The following is a 16,170-nucleotide window of genomic DNA, read 5'->3' as shown; positions in this document are numbered from 1 at the left end:
TTCATCAGCAGTTTGTAGTTTCTAGCACAATAAAGGTCCAAAACTAAACAATCCTTGGAATTATCAAGCTCCTGATGAGACTATATAGCCACTTCCTCCAGTCACTTTTGCTTATAGACTTTTTTTTTCTAAAATACAATGATCAAAAAGATATAATGGCTCTCATCCCCTCCAAAATGAATAATTCTATCAAAAATGCTTCCCTTATTATACCAGTACATCGTATTTCATTGCTTACTTTTCAGCAGCCATGGCACATCATGACGGTGGTATTAGAAGATGAACTGCCAAATTGCCAACTGGCCAACTTCTACCACTTGCATACCGTGACTCCGAATTTACAGCTGCTTAACTTTTGTTGCATGATTATCTGACTGAAGTCCATGTGCAGGATTTTGGGGGCGTCCAACTCCTGTCACTGCCACCTGTGCAAACACGAGCACTCCAGTTAAGGGACGTGGGGAACTGCCAGGACAAACCAGCAGGTTGCAGGGATTTTTACATACCTCTAGGGTCAGACAGCTGCAGAGCCTGAGATTTACAGTTTTCCTAACATGGCCCAAAGGATTCACCCGAATCCCATTTCTGGACCGAAGTAAGTATTCTAGAACCTATCCAACTTGACAAAGTACTTACTAGGAATTTGGATGGTTGAAGGCAAGCCATGTATTTTAACTCACCCATCCCTCAAATGTTCATTACTTATGTAATGATATTTTAAGGGTTAATTTACGTTTGAGGAAATATCATAGGCGCCCACATCATTCTGAGCATTTTCTGCATAATGAAGTAAAAACAGCAACGTTCTTGCTACCCTGAGAAAGAGAGAGCCTGTGAAACTGCGGGTTACATGCAAAGTACTCGTTACACAGGTTTTGAATAGCCCTGGGACACATGGGTTGCATTATCTGGGAAAGGACGCAGCAGCAAGGTGAGAGAGCTCTTCTGAACATCAGGATATACCTGGCTGAAATGTCACTGAGACCCTTCCCAGGCCTGGGATCACGAAACACCGTGAAGGTGGGAGATTGAGGGAGGAGGCTCACTAGCATTTTCAGCAATTGAAGGGAGAAGGCTCTTGGTGGTGTGGATGTTCTTGGTTCATGTGCAGCAAATAGGACCATAGTAAGAATAAATTAATACTGGCTATCACATTTTAGAAAGGGCTTTGAATGTTTCAGGTCCTTCGCAGGCAAGAGATCTAACTGCTAGGCAGTTACATGAGAGGTCAACATCCTACCCTGGAAAAAAAGTGAGCTCTACCCAGTCATTTACAGGAATACTCATAACTGAATACCCTCAAGAGTGGGCTAGAACCTTTATCCCACATAATTTGAGGGCCATCCCTTGTAGCCTTGAGGTGTGGAATGAGGTTTCAGAGCCATCCTCATATTTGGTTTGCTATCAGCTAACTCCAAATAGCTCCCTTGCCAGTCTGTAGACTTCTTGGACTGCCTGTCAACGTATCTACCTTTTCCACTGCATTGCTGAGGGAGCCTAAGGGCTTATCTTTGGCCTCTAGATTCCAGTTTGAAGGTTAGGAGTTAAAATGGAAGCACTGTGGTGCCTGACTTGTTCACACACATATTATTTTTCTGGCTGTAGGTCAGATCTTTGTTATAAAGTGGATGATCTCATTTGTAGTAACAGCTGTTGTTACAAACAGTGCTCCTGAAACCCCAAAGAATCCATAATTAGTAAGAAATATGAACATATTCCCCATATTGTGGCTTCTTTTCCACCTTTGAATGGGAAATGAACAAATGCTGTCAGCAAGAACACTAGGGAAGCTTTTGCTCCTACTCTAATGATGCACCCTTGAACATGAACCAGCTCCATTTCATAATCTGGGGAATTTAGTATTAGGGATTTTCCAAAAACAAAAGAAAAGCCCAGAACTAATTAAAGCATGTATTTATGCAGGTTACAGCACATTCCCACCTTCTGTATATTTTATACTTTCCACCCAATTTTCTTATATCGAATCTCTCTTCCCTAGTAACTTACTTGGAGGAGACATGCCTTGCCTGTTCTCCTCTGCCTGAATTTCTGAGTCCGATGACAGGATTTGAACATGCTACCTTTCTCCTGCATTCTGTGTCCTAGCATGCCACGTGGTGAACTCTCCTGCTCCTGCTCCTGCTCCTGCTGTTCAGGTTGTTTCCCGAGATTCCATTCCCAGTAGCGTGGGGTGCATCCCTTTGATGAAGCTTCCTGCTGTAAAAGTTCACAGCAGTTGTTTGCCCCTACAGCACAGTTGGTTGCAGACGCAGACGCAACTCTCTCCATCCTACATAAAATTCCATCAACTATGCAATAATTGCGGTTGATGCAAATAAGCATGAAAACCCCATTCCTTTCTTAATGAGGACAAATATCTTTAAGGGGTCTGCTAAAATTACAGTGATAAAAAGGCTGCAATTACTGTATAACCACATAAGCTTAGAAGATGTTTGGAAGAAGGTGTGGCGGACAGATGAATGAATTTTTTGCCTTAAACATTTCTTGGTGCATGGGGTGCAGGCAGGCCATAACCCCGAACAAGCCATCTGTCCCTGGCGGAAACAGGACTGGGCTGCTGCGACCCCCGAGATGGTCTCCCTGCGACCACCCAGAACACACCGAGCCTGCACTGAACGAGACCGCAATCGGGCAGAGACTTTGGGATCTGGACTGTAAATTATTGTCCGTTTTTAGCACAACTTCTATAAAACCTGCTTGGCATGAGTGGCTAAATTTGCTGAAGCCTTAGGCCGCACTCCCTAGTACAGTGAGAAAGGGCCCAGAGCTGGTGCAGGCGGGAACGATAAGGGAGTTACCAGCAATTTGCATTCCTGTGCACTGCTGAAACAGTGCTAATTGCTGGAGTTACCACCTCTTTGTCAAGACCTTGAGAGATGATGGTGGGACCCGAGGAAAGAAGACACACCTATAGGAAGGAAGACACACCTGTCTGCAGAAACTGCAACAGAAAAGATAAGGGAGAAAAGAAACAGGCTGCCTAGGAACAACGATGAGATCCAATAAGGAGCAGGAGACCCCAGACTCAAAAATTACTATTGGTCTGAACTACCACGTGGGGGGGTGGGAAACTTAATTTGAAAAAGCTATAATTACCCAGGGATCTCTTTGTTCAGGGTCCCTCTTTGGAGGTACCCAACTCGAGCTGTAACCACTGCACGCGTGTCATTCCGAGCTAACCTAGGGTCGGACCCAACTCGAGTTGTAATTACTGCACGCGCACCACCAAAACTTACACCCAGGGTGAAGAGGACCCACCTACCACCAGACGGGAGCCCCCCCACTGCCGAGACTCCCAAAGGAAGAGGACCAACAGGACGCCGCTGGATCCACGGGTGGTGATATCTTTCTCTCTCTCTCTCTCTCTTTCCCCCTCTCTTTTGTTGAATGTTGGTAAGATCTGTTTTTGTCTAGCTAGTTGCAGTATTCGCCATTGAATTATCCTATTTGACCACATGCCTTATCTTTGTGTTAATAAATCTTAAAACCGGTTGGCTGGTGTCGTTTCACCTTAATTCAGTCCAAGGGCATCACGAACTTGGTCGTTTGGCCCCAAGGGGAGGGAGGTCGTCCTGAACGACTCCTTTCGGGCCGCGACATAATTGGCGTAGTCGGCAGGATGCCCTTGAGATACTGAACCTACCAGAAGGGACCAGGGCCCTTAGCGTGGCCCCTTCCTTGGGAAGTGCCTGCCAGGAGCGGGGACAGAGGATCTTGTTGTAAAGATCCACACTGGGTACGTGAACCCACAGTAGGCTGAATAATTTGGAGTACAGAGGATCTTGTTGTAAAGATCCACACTGGGTACGTGAACCCACAGTAGGCTGAATAATTTGGAGAACAGAGGATCTTGTTGTAAAGATCCACACTGGGTACGTGAACCCACAGTAGGCTGAATAATTTGGAGTACAGAGGATCTTGTTGTAAAGATCCACACTGGGTACGTGAACCCACAGTAGGCTGAATAATTTGGAGTAGTCTCCTTTTGTGTTGTGTGATAGTTGTTGTCGGGATCGATTTGAGGATCCGACAATGGAGGATAATCCTCTCTTTGAAAAATTGAAGGGCTATAAAGCCCTGCCCTCTCTTCCTGGCATGGCTTGGGCCCAAAACAATTGGCATGACTCAAAGGCGGTGGCAGATAGGATCACTCTTTTGGCAAAGGAACGAAAACTACAAACCGGGAAAGGAAAAGCAACAGTTTGTGCTGTTTTAGGGGCGGCACTAATTGCTGCCCAGAGGGAAAGGCAAGGTGATAAAGAGACAATTGAGTCCTTGCAAGAACAGATAAGAAACTCGCAGAGTCGAGACAAAGAGACAATTGAGTCTTTGCAAGAACAGGTGAGAAACTTGCAAAGTCAACTCGCTGCTGAGCGCAACCATACTCAGCGACTTCAAACAATCTTATCGGACTCATTAGACCGAGAGAGAATCCTGCGGTCTGAACTGGAAGAAAACAGGCGGGGGTGTGATGATAGTGAACTGGGATTCTCGAATTTGGCAAAACTAGACGGAAAACAGGCATCTGATCTAAAATCCATATATCCAATTAAAGAATTAGAAGAGAGCAGGAACCTCTTTTATCCTGGAGATGGGAACGTAGTAATGAGACCCTTGATTAAAACTGAAACCATTGATAATGGTCAAGGGGGTATTCAACAACATACCACGCGTATTATCCCCTATTCCCCTCAGGACTTGGCTAAAATACAGGAAAAATACTCCCGGGGCTCCCGGGAAACTGAAACTGAGTATGTGTGGAGAGTCTCCCTCACTGGGGGGGATCGCATTCTGCTGAGCGAAGATGAGGCTAGAGGATATTGGGGACCCGGAGTCTTCCTAACCACAAATGATAATAGGGAACCATGGTCCTTGACCCAGAGGGTAGCCTACTGGGCAGGAGGATTAGACCCAATGGAAAGAGGAGACCCTTTTTCTATTAAAACACCCACAGCGGGCCACATTTTGGAAAGCGTGCAGAAAACTGCTTGCCTCCAATTGATGCATGACCGTTTGCTGCTTCCGCAGCAGCCCTCCCCCATGCAGTGTGTGGCAGACCCCGAGAGGTTACATCCTCTGATCAGGGGACTTCCTGATGCTTTAAAGCTATATGCTGTTCAGCTGCAAGACCGATTACGAGCTCTCCGACCGAGGGGAAGGGGAGGCTCCCCTGACATGACTTGGGGGGAAGTGGCACAGGAATTAATTAATTACGGAAGGCGTATGGGGTTCACTGGCCAGGGGGAAACAAAGCATAAAGCAGAAATAAGAAGAGTTGAGGAAAGTGGGAGGCAACATAAATCGCCGCGACCCCCACATCCTGGGAAACCGGTACGGGTGTCGGGTAGCAGGAGACAATTATTGTGGGCAGAAGGCATTTCAAAGGGAATTCCCAGAGAAGTCATGGATAGGTTACCAACTCCCAACCTGGAAAGTTTGGTAAGAAGTTGGGACAGGATAAGGGGAACCCCATCTTCCTCAAATCCCAAAGATCCTGCTCCCTTATCCCAAGAACCTAGAGTAGTAACCCCGTCTGCACCCCAGGAAATTGATCTGATTGATTTTAAAAGCCCGGAGTCGGGAAAACCCCCCAAGCTGTCCCTTTTAAGTGAGCCGGGGAATGGCCAGTGGGTCCACTTAAGGAGGCTCACAGAAAACAGCAGAGGAGACTTGTTGATAACTTTCCCACTAGGGCCCTTTAAAACTCCAGTTACTTTCTTAGTAGACACTGGGGCCCAGATATCAGCTCTTCGGAAGGATATTGCTGATAACAATGGGATAGTGGCTGATAAGAAACCGATCTGGGTCACTGATGTTTTTGGCAATTCTAAGCCACAACCGACAGCCCGAATTAAATGCTGGCTGCCAGGTGATGAATCTCCAGTTGAAACCACAATGATACTAGGAGATTTGCCAACAAATATTATGGGACTTGACCTACTAAAAGGCCGTGCCTGGGTAGACTCGGGAGGAAAAGAATGGACGTTTGGCCTCCCTGTAGCCTCGACGAGGCTGCTTCAGTCAGCACCCGCACTTCCTCCTTCAAAAATAATCAATGTCAAACCCTATGCTCTGCCATTAGGAGCAAGGGAGGGAATTGCCCCTGTAATAACTGAATTACGAGAACAGGAGATAATTATTCCCACTCACTCACCCTGTAACTCCCCTGTGTGGCCAGTCTGTAAACCAAACAGAAAGTGGAGATTGACAATTGATTATCGGCATCTGAATAACAATACAGGCCCACTGACGGCTGCTGTGCCAAATATTGCTGAATTAATAGCGACTATCCAGGAGAAGTCCCACCCCGTGATGGCAACAATCGATGTCAAATACATGTTTTTTATGGTCCCTTTGCAGCCTGAGGACCAAGAGCATTTTGCCTTCACGTGGGAGAGACAGCAATACAAGTTCACTCAACTACCTCAGGGGTACAAGCATCCCCCTACGGTAGCACAAGAGCTCGAAACTGTCCCCATACAGGTGGGAGTCAAAATTTATCAATACATAGATGGCGTGCTCATGGGAGGGAGCCAGGTAGAGGACGTTGAGAGAACACAGTGCAACATTATTGCTCACCTAGAGCAGACAGGGCTGACAATTCCGTCTGAAAAGATCCAAACTCCCTCCAGTGAAGTAAAATTTTGGGGAATCTGGTGGAGGGGGGGGATGACCTGCATTCCCCCGGATACCCTGTCCTCATTAGACTCAATTAAAATGCTGGAGTCCAAAAAGGACCTGCAACATGCTCTAGGGCTGCTCGTATTTTGGAGGAAGCACATTCCTGATTTTTCAATTATTGCCAGACCATTATATGACGCTGAAAAACAGTACACTACGTGGGAGAAGGGGATGTTTGTAGTCAGCCTCACCCTAAGGGAGGCTGAACGAACTATTCGAAAGCAACCCATAGTTCTCCAAGGTCCGTTCAAGGTGACCAAAGCGGTCCTGGCAGGGACCCCGCCCCCTGACGGGGTGGCTCAGAGAGCCTCTGTACGAAAATGGTACACACAAATACAGCACTATTGCAAAGTCTTCTCCGTAACAGAGGGAGCTGCTAAAGTTTTAAATATACAAGATGAGGCAGACTTGAATAAAGAAACCCCCCAACTCCCCTCTGTAATTCTAGTAGCTCCCTCATTTTCCAATCAGATCCTAAATGCTTCCTCAAAGCAGAAAGGGAAAACCTGGAGATACCAGGCTGTGGCGCTGCAAGTGGGGACTAAGGAGCAGATCATTACAGAGGGAGAGGGCAGTGCGCAGGTGGGAGAGCTGGCTGCAGTGTGGAGCGTATCCCAATGCAAAGGCCAGGCTACCTCCCCTGTACACATCTACTTGGACTCATATATGGTGTTCAAAGGCTGCCCGGAATGGCTTCCTTTTTGGGAGCAAAACTGCTGGGAGGTTAATAGAATAATAAATATACTTGGAGAGCAAAAGATGCTAGTGGGAAAACCCACAAGATTCACACAAAATGGATTATTCCCTCCTTCTGACCTGAGGAGCGAGTTTGTTCTTATTTATGTTTTCAAGGGTGGTGGTCTGACCAAGATGCACCTACTACTCTGGACCATCCTGATTCAAGGATGCATCCACGAGGGCAACGAACGACCACTCCCTCTACCTTCCCCCAACTCATTTAATCTCTTCGAGAACAACGAGTTCGTGTTGCTGGTGAAAGCAGTAAGCCAAACTTTCAATTTAAGCCACTGCTGGGTTTGCGGAGGACCGCTAGGGTTATCAAGCTGGCCGTGGATGTCCACATCCCTCACCCCAGACCAGATCGTAAGCAATTACAGCGAAACCGCGGATGACACGTGGAACGACGGTGGGACCTGGCCAATTCAGTTCCCAGCCATGGGACAATATTGTTTAAATTGTACCCAGGAGGGAGGGATTGAAGTGGGGGAAAGTCAATGGACACTCACTTGTAAGCTACTCGATAAAGACAGGAATCTCCAGCTATGGATGTGGCTCAATGAAACAGGGCACAATTGGGGACTTGGGGGATACTGGTCAAACAAAAATGAAACTGTAACTCACCAACGACCCAATTATCCCCCTTACAAGCGAGCCTGCGAATGGAAAGACACTTCTGGGGCTTGGTATTGTACCGGCCGAATAGGTGATGGGGCAACCACATTTTTCAGCCCTCTGGGTGACAGAGACACAACTTACTTTCAATTCCCACCAGGGATAAACAGGCCATTTGCTCAGGGCATCGGAGCTAAGAAGGGGCATTATTGGATCTGTGGACACACGGCATATAAATTTTTACCCGCGGGGTGGTCGGGAATTTGTTATACAGGGATTATCAGACCTTTGTTTTTCCTTTTACCAGAAACAGGCGGACCTTGGTTAGGCATAAAAGTATATGATAACCTCGGAGACAGAAGGGTTGCCCGTAAGACGCGATCCATTAAGGTAGATTTGGGTGAGATGCAAAAATGGGGAAATAATGAGTGGCCTCCTGAACGAATAGTTCAACATTACGGGCCTGCAACCTGGAATCCTAATGAACTAATATCGGGGGCAAGAGAACCAATTTACAACCTAAAAGTGGCTCTAGAAATTATTACCAACAAAACCGCTGATGCAAAAGATCTTTTAACTCTGCAGTCCCAACAGATGCGCACGGCAATCCTTCAGCACCGCATGGTTTTAGACTATCTGTTAGCTGAAGAGGGAGAGGTGTGTGGGAAATTAAATATTTCCAACTGTTGTTTAGAAATAGATGATGTAGGGGAGGTAGTTCTCCAGTCAACCAAAGATATCAGAAAAATAGCCCATGTCCCCGTCCAAACCTGGAATGGCTGGAGTGGCAATTTGTGGTCCTGGTTACCGGGGGCACCGTGGGTGAAACAGTTAATATTGTATTTGTTAGGTGCAGTTGCCGCTTTAATGTTTACAATTCCTTGCTTTGTTCAATTAATCCGACATGCAATTTGTTCCTACCACCTCACCCGACGGCATAAAGAAAATCCGTGCCATCTATCGGCCACAGCCAACCACAGTACCCATCATTTAAACCCATTCCCAGTTTACCCTGAAGGAGGAAATTGCATATTGACATCCATACCGCATTTGCCAGCTGTTATACCTGTTGTAACAATCACTTACCTTCGTTAACTCAATTTTGATGTGTGTTCTGTGAAGTTAAAAGTTGCTAAAATTGTTAAAGCATGAGCTTGCATTGGGCAACACCTCTGTGTAACCACTGTTAAGCACCTTTTACCTGAACCTGTATTGTTCCTTTTACTCTTCCCATGACTTGTTCTACCCTTTCTATACTTCTTTCTGATATCTCTCTCTCTATCTCATATCACCACTGTGGATGAAGGCCATGAAGACTTCAGGAAGGAGACGTACCAATCAATGTTTAAGTCACGGGGTGGTGTGGCGGACAGATGAATGAATTTTTTGCCTTAAACATTTCTTGGTGCATGGGGTGCAGGCAGGCCATAACCCCGAACAAGCCATCTGTCCCTGGCGGAAACAGGACTGGGCTGCTGCGACCCCCGAGATGGTCTCCCTGCGACCACCCAGAACACACCGAGCCTGCACTGAACGAGACCGCAATCGGGCAGAGACTTTGGGATCTGGACTGTAAATTATTGTCCGTTTTTAGCACAACTTCTATAAAACCTGCTTGGCATGAGTGGCTAAATTTGCTGAAGCCTTAGGCCGCACTCCCTAGTACAGTGAGAAAGGGCCCAGAGCTGGTGCAGGCGGGAACGATAAGGGAGTTACCAGCAATTTGCATTCCTGTGCACTGCTGAAACAGTGCTAATTGCTGGAGTTACCACCTCTTTGTCAAGACCTTGAGAGATGATGGTGGGACCCGAGGAAAGAAGACACACCTATAGGAAGGAAGACACACCTGTCTGCAGAAACTGCAACAGAAAAGATAAGGGAGAAAAGAAACAGGCTGCCTAGGAACAACGATGAGATCCAATAAGGAGCAGGAGACCCCAGACTCAAAAATTACTATTGGTCTGAACTACCACGTGGGGGGGTGGGAAACTTAATTTGAAAAAGCTATAATTACCCAGGGATCTCTTTGTTCAGGGTCCCTCTTTGGAGGTACCCAACTCGAGCTGTAACCACTGCACGCGTGTCATTCCGAGCTAACCTAGGGTCGGACCCAACTCGAGTTGTAATTACTGCACGCGCACCACCAAAACTTACACCCAGGGTGAAGAGGACCCACCTACCACCAGACGGGAGCCCCCCCACTGCCGAGACTCCCAAAGGAAGAGGACCAACAGGACGCCGCTGGATCCACGGGTGGTGATATCTTTCTCTCTCTCTCTCTCTCTTTCCCCCTCTCTTTTGTTGAATGTTGGTAAGATCTGTTTTTGTCTAGCTAGTTGCAGTATTCGCCATTGAATTATCCTATTTGACCACATGCCTTATCTTTGTGTTAATAAATCTTAAAACCGGTTGGCTGGTGTCGTTTCACCTTAATTCAGTCCAAGGGCATCACGAACTTGGTCGTTTGGCCCCAAGGGGAGGGAGGTCGTCCTGAACGACTCCTTTCGGGCCGCGACAGAAGGAACTCTCTGATTCTGGCTCTAGGCTGATTAAGAGCTGTGCACAAGTCTGCTTGTTTATTCCTTCCCTCCTCTGGTGTCTTGCTGGTAATAAGCAAAAAAATAATGCAGAGGTGGTACCTGAATGTGCATATGCACCAGATTAACAACGTGTTTGTCTCTCCCACAGGTAAAAGGTGCAGATAATAAAGGAGAGCATGGGAATGAAGGCACAATCAGCTATTCTGGGTAAAAGCAGGCAATTCTACAATTCAATCCCTGGTTGCCAGAGTGGAGAAACATCTTCTAGAAATGGGAGTTCCACACCCACAGCTAGGTATTATTAACCCGTGCATTTTAAAAAGCAAGACGCTAAACTTCCTCCACTTGTTTTGATTTCCTGTTTCTGAAGGACTCCTCCCCCCCCCCCCAAAACAACCAACCTTTCCCCTCCTTCCCAAATTTGTAAGGAGCCCCAAATCCTGGGACTATGGAGCAACGAGAATAATGCTTTTTTGTTGCTTTAGGACATGTTACCCTCTTGGAGATGCCACAGGGAGAAAAGTTCCATTTTCTCACCATACAGATAGCAGATTACAAAACTTAAAAAATACAGGAACCTCGGTTATTGAAAAATGGAAGTATAATGAAACTACTTTCCATATCTGTATTTGTTTCCCACTTGTAAAATGAAGGGGGGAGGAATTAAGCATTCTACTCCCTTGTAAAGTAGTTCTGAGGAGCTACCAGTTACAGATTGTAAGACACTCTCATGCTATAGTTGAGGGCATATAATAATTTAAGATAAAGTGAAAAAGGGAACAATCTCATTTTTAGCACGATAGAAACATTCCTTGAATATTCCTTATCTGAATTATGTTTGAAATGGCATCTATAAATACTGGCAAGTGACATGGTTATATGCATGGATTTAAGTTCATGGGAAGAATGAAAAAGAACATAACAGCTATATTTCTGTAATAACTTCACGGAGGAGAACCTATTACTATAGGCTCTTTTATTACTTTAACTTTTTATTCTTGTTTGTTACAGCAAATTATAACATTGTGCACCTCGCATCTGCATACAATTAGCTAGTCATTAAAATTCTGTGCATTTCCAAGATCATTTGCCAATGTAGATATGAAAAAACCCCCCAGAGTAAGCAGTTGGGCAGACTCAGTAATGACAGGGACACTCACTGCTCATTTGAATGAGGACGTGGTGTAATAAGAAGTGTGTCTTGTGACATGAGAACATGTGCTGTGCCGCTCTCGGCTAAAATAGGGACACCCTCTTACTCCATTCTCTGGAAAATCCAGACCTGTAACTCTGAAGGAAAACATGCACCATTTAAACAGTGCTTGTACTTTTTGCTTTTGTTGCTGATTGGAGATACCAAGTTAACTCTATCTGGACCTTAATCCTTCAGTTTATTGGGCAAACCAGATTTCTGAGGTACACAATGAACTTTCCCTCTCACACTAACCTATTGCAGCATTTCAATAGTGTGTGAACAATACTTGCCTAAAATATTAGCAAATTTACAAAATGCCAAGAATATAAGGAAAGTGTTATAAAAACAAACAACTAGGAATGAAAAAGGCACTCTTACGTATGGCACTTTGAGCATTATCCTACAAAACAAATGCACAATTTGGGCTAGACTAAATTCAAGGCATTGTAGCAGGTCACTGAACTCATTTGTTACTGCGCTTGGTAAAGTTCATAGCATAGCAATCACAATACCAACAAGAAATAGACAGGGACCAAGCCTTATTCTTCCAAAACTACATAAATTACACAATCTTTTTCTTTTTTCTTCCTGAAGAATAACATACTTGTTAAATCTTATCTAAGCAAAATGCTACAGCGGTTCATTAAATCTATTTTTACTGAAGAAAGTTGAACTCCTTTAAGTCCTATTGAAAAAGCTATCACTGGAATTCATGAGTGGTAACTTGCAGAGAGATAAGCTGAATTTTAATACCTCAAATTGCTTACGCAAGTTCTCTGCGGAATTCAGCAATGACCAAGTATAGCATAAGTGAGCTGAAAACCCCTAAATATGTTCTTTCTTCCACTTCTCTAATGTAACACTAGTACTTCCTCAGTGCTCCTTCACTGAGGAATAGCTCATACTTGAGAACAAGTAAAAGAACTCTTCCTTTTTTTTTTTTTTTTTTTTTTTGCTTATGGTAATATATATTCATTGGAAATAATAAACATTTCCCTCTTGCCCAAGTATTTTTCAAGATTAAGCCTTATAATAAATAAACCTGCCTTCTCAAATCTGGGTACTCAACTCACCCCCCCCAAAAAAAAGGCTGGTATACTTAGCATATATTTATTTATATTCAAAATTGCTTAAAAAGAAGCCTTCCTTTGCCTCTAGGCACATTAATGTCATTAATAATACAATAAAACTAGGAGCACTAGAATAATCATTTCAACAGGAAACTGGCCGTTCAGACCTCTACAAGCACTCTTTTCTATCCTTCATCATGCTGGCTATCTTGCAGATATCTTTTGCATAGGAAGACAGGAAATTCAAGCTATTTCAGACTATGACAGAAAACAAGTGCCACAGTCCTGGAGAGTGCCCTGCCACCTGCTCCCTCTATTATTTTAGGAGAGAAAGCCAACTGGCCGCTGCTGACTCAGATAAACTGTTCTCCAACTATTTAAAGCTTTACCGGCCAGAAGTGGTACCTTAAATATACTCAGTAACCAGTGGTTATCCAAACAGCTACCAAGCTGCTCTGCTTAATAAATGAACCACTGATTCTGCTGCTTGCACTTTGGCAGGGTGGGCACAACAGCAGCTGTAAGCATGATGCGTTCTGCACCTCATTTGCCACGGATATCCGCAGCTGTCCTGTCTAATACTTCCAGCCCGTGGGAATGTGACGAGGAATACACGCATCTGCCAGGCATCCTTGAAAATGCATGCGTTCCAGGTGTCAAGCTCAGACAGCCGATGTATGGTGAGCTGAGCTGTATTCAGGATAGCTTTGGGGCCATCTTTAGCAGACAGTACGATGAAACACATTTTCTGGAAGAGCTGAGTTTTAGGGTGCACTCCTCTTCAAGTGCCTGCTGCAACATTTATTTATTTTAAATAAGCAAAAATAATTTAAAAGCTATTTCAGTTTTGATGTCATTTTTTTCGCCTGTACAGTTATTCAGATCTCATTCTAGAATTCATCATGAAGTTAATTAACAGATTTCAGTTTCTTCTGTGTTTAAGGGTAGATGGTTTGTGGCTGGCCCTGGGAAAAAGCACAAAAGAAGAAAAAGGCTTGTATTTTAGCTCCTGTCTTTGCATTTTCTGCCCAAGAGCTAGGAAAAAAAGGAAGCATTTAAATTAGGAAGCACAGTATCTTGAAGGATTAGCACAGGGAGAGATGTTACGCATTTCTCAGAAGGCAGAGAAATGACAGCAAATCCTCCACTCTCAGGACAGTAAATTTTATCATGTACCATTTCAGGGGTGGTTGATTTGTGTTTCTCTAGCACGCTACTAATCTGAAAGCTCATTTACATTTCATTCATCCTTCTTTCGGTAATAGCAGCTCTTCCATTGGGTATATTATTGCTTATATTATAACGCTTCAAGTGAGGTCAAGCCTGTATAATACAAATATATACAACCTATACATATATAATGTACACATACATATATAATGTAGAGAATCTATCATGATTCATTTGGTGCATTCTGATTCTCTTGGCCTTGAGGCAATTTTACATAATTGATGTTCATGTTGTGAAATATTTTCTAGATTTTACACAAAATTGTCTTGTAAGGATTTATTCTTACAGAAATGCAGAGACATTTTTCTAAGTAATCCCAATGGTGTAGAAAGCAAAAGGCCAACACCTTTAGATCTTGACTTAGAAGGTATATCCTGCAGTCTAAAGCTTAATTCAGAGCAGTTTAGGGGGACAGAGGGGAGCAAAAGTATATTAAGGTGAAAAAAATGGTTCTGATGTTCATGGCTATTAACCAAATGTCTGCTTCTGGCATTTAAAATCTAAATGGTGATGGATCCACTAGATTAAGCTGACACTCTGCATATCACAGACCATCAGATTTCCATCTGTATTCTTCCAGTAAACTAAAGCACAGCTTCTGCTTGGGTAAAAATAATTTTCAGAAATACCTCCAATCTTCAGCTGAAGACATAAAATGATGGAAAATCTTCAGCTTCTCTCGAGAATGTGTTCTGGTGGTTAAGCATGTAAAAAATGTGTGTCTTATTTCCCATTTGAATTTGTCTGGCTTTTGCCTCCAGTCATTGCTTCTCATTACGCCTTTCTTCACTAGATTAAAGAGCCCTTTAATATCCAGTATATTCCCCCAGGAATGTTCTTACACACTACAATCAAGTCACCTCTCAGTCCTCTTTTAGATAACTTTAACAGCTTGAGCTCTTAAAATCTCCCAATGTAATGCATTTTCTCTAACCCTCAGAACATTTTGCTTCACTTTTTTGCTCTTATTTTCCAACATCCTTCTTAAAAACTGAAAAACAGAACTGTATGCACTATCCTAGTGTTGACCTCAACAATGATATCCACAAAAGCAAAATAAACCTTTTTCTTTATTACATCATTTATGTATTAATTAATCTTTTTCTGCCACGGCTTCACTCAGGAAAGTCCTTATCAAATTGCTTATTCATTCTGACCCTTAAATCCTTTTCAGTCATTTCCTTCCCGGGGTGTGTGTGTATATATATATATATATATATATATATATATATATATGTATGTATATATATATTCTTTAGTTATAGCCTTCACACTTGGTTCTTAGGTAGACAACTTTATATTTCACTGGATTAAAATTCGCTAAATTGGAATGGGATGTTTTTACCAACCATTCTCATCAGTGCCTTGTCCTCATCATTATTTTGCACTTCATTAATCTTTGAGCTCAATTTTAGATTTGCTTCCAGATCATTGCTAAAAAACATAGTACGGCATAGGACCTACTTCTGGGAGCTCCTTAGGCACCAACTTGTTCAACTAAGTTTTTCCTACAGACTTCCTCTTCTTGAGGTCTGACAGCAGATCCCATTTGTGCGGTTATTGGCACTGCATGCATCTAATGTTAGTGAGAGCACCATGCAGCGCTGGAGCCAGGTATCTCCTCAGATCTCCTCAAAGCAAATAGCTGTTTTCACTATAACACTGTGTAGATTGGTATTATATCCCTTTATTTCAACTTTTTATTATTGAAATTCTGCATCAAATTTTCTATCATACTGGTTGCGATAGCTACTAAGGTAACTAGTCACTTGGGTCATATTTACCTTTTTCAAAAAATGGCACAAACTATCATGTTTACCATTTGTTTAATCTCCTAAATATAAGGCAAGATACAAATATCCTTAAGCATTGGAAAACCACGGCACAGCATAGGTTTGACAGGCTGATGCACCAGGGAGCTCTGGTGACTGAGGCCTACGGCTCGCTTTTCTCCTGGTGTTTCCAGAACTAAACCCAACAACCGTGGCCCGGAGATTCCTCACAGATCTTTTAAAATACGTGACAGCCACATTTCCGCTCCTCGGGAGATGTAAACTGCCCACGCCCGCCTCGGAGAAGC

This window comes from Dromaius novaehollandiae, chromosome 5, assembly GCF_036370855.1.
Source record: "Dromaius novaehollandiae isolate bDroNov1 chromosome 5, bDroNov1.hap1, whole genome shotgun sequence".
NCBI classification, from domain to species: domain Eukaryota; kingdom Metazoa; phylum Chordata; class Aves; order Casuariiformes; family Dromaiidae; genus Dromaius; species Dromaius novaehollandiae.
Note: the sequence above shows the minus strand (reverse complement) of the source record.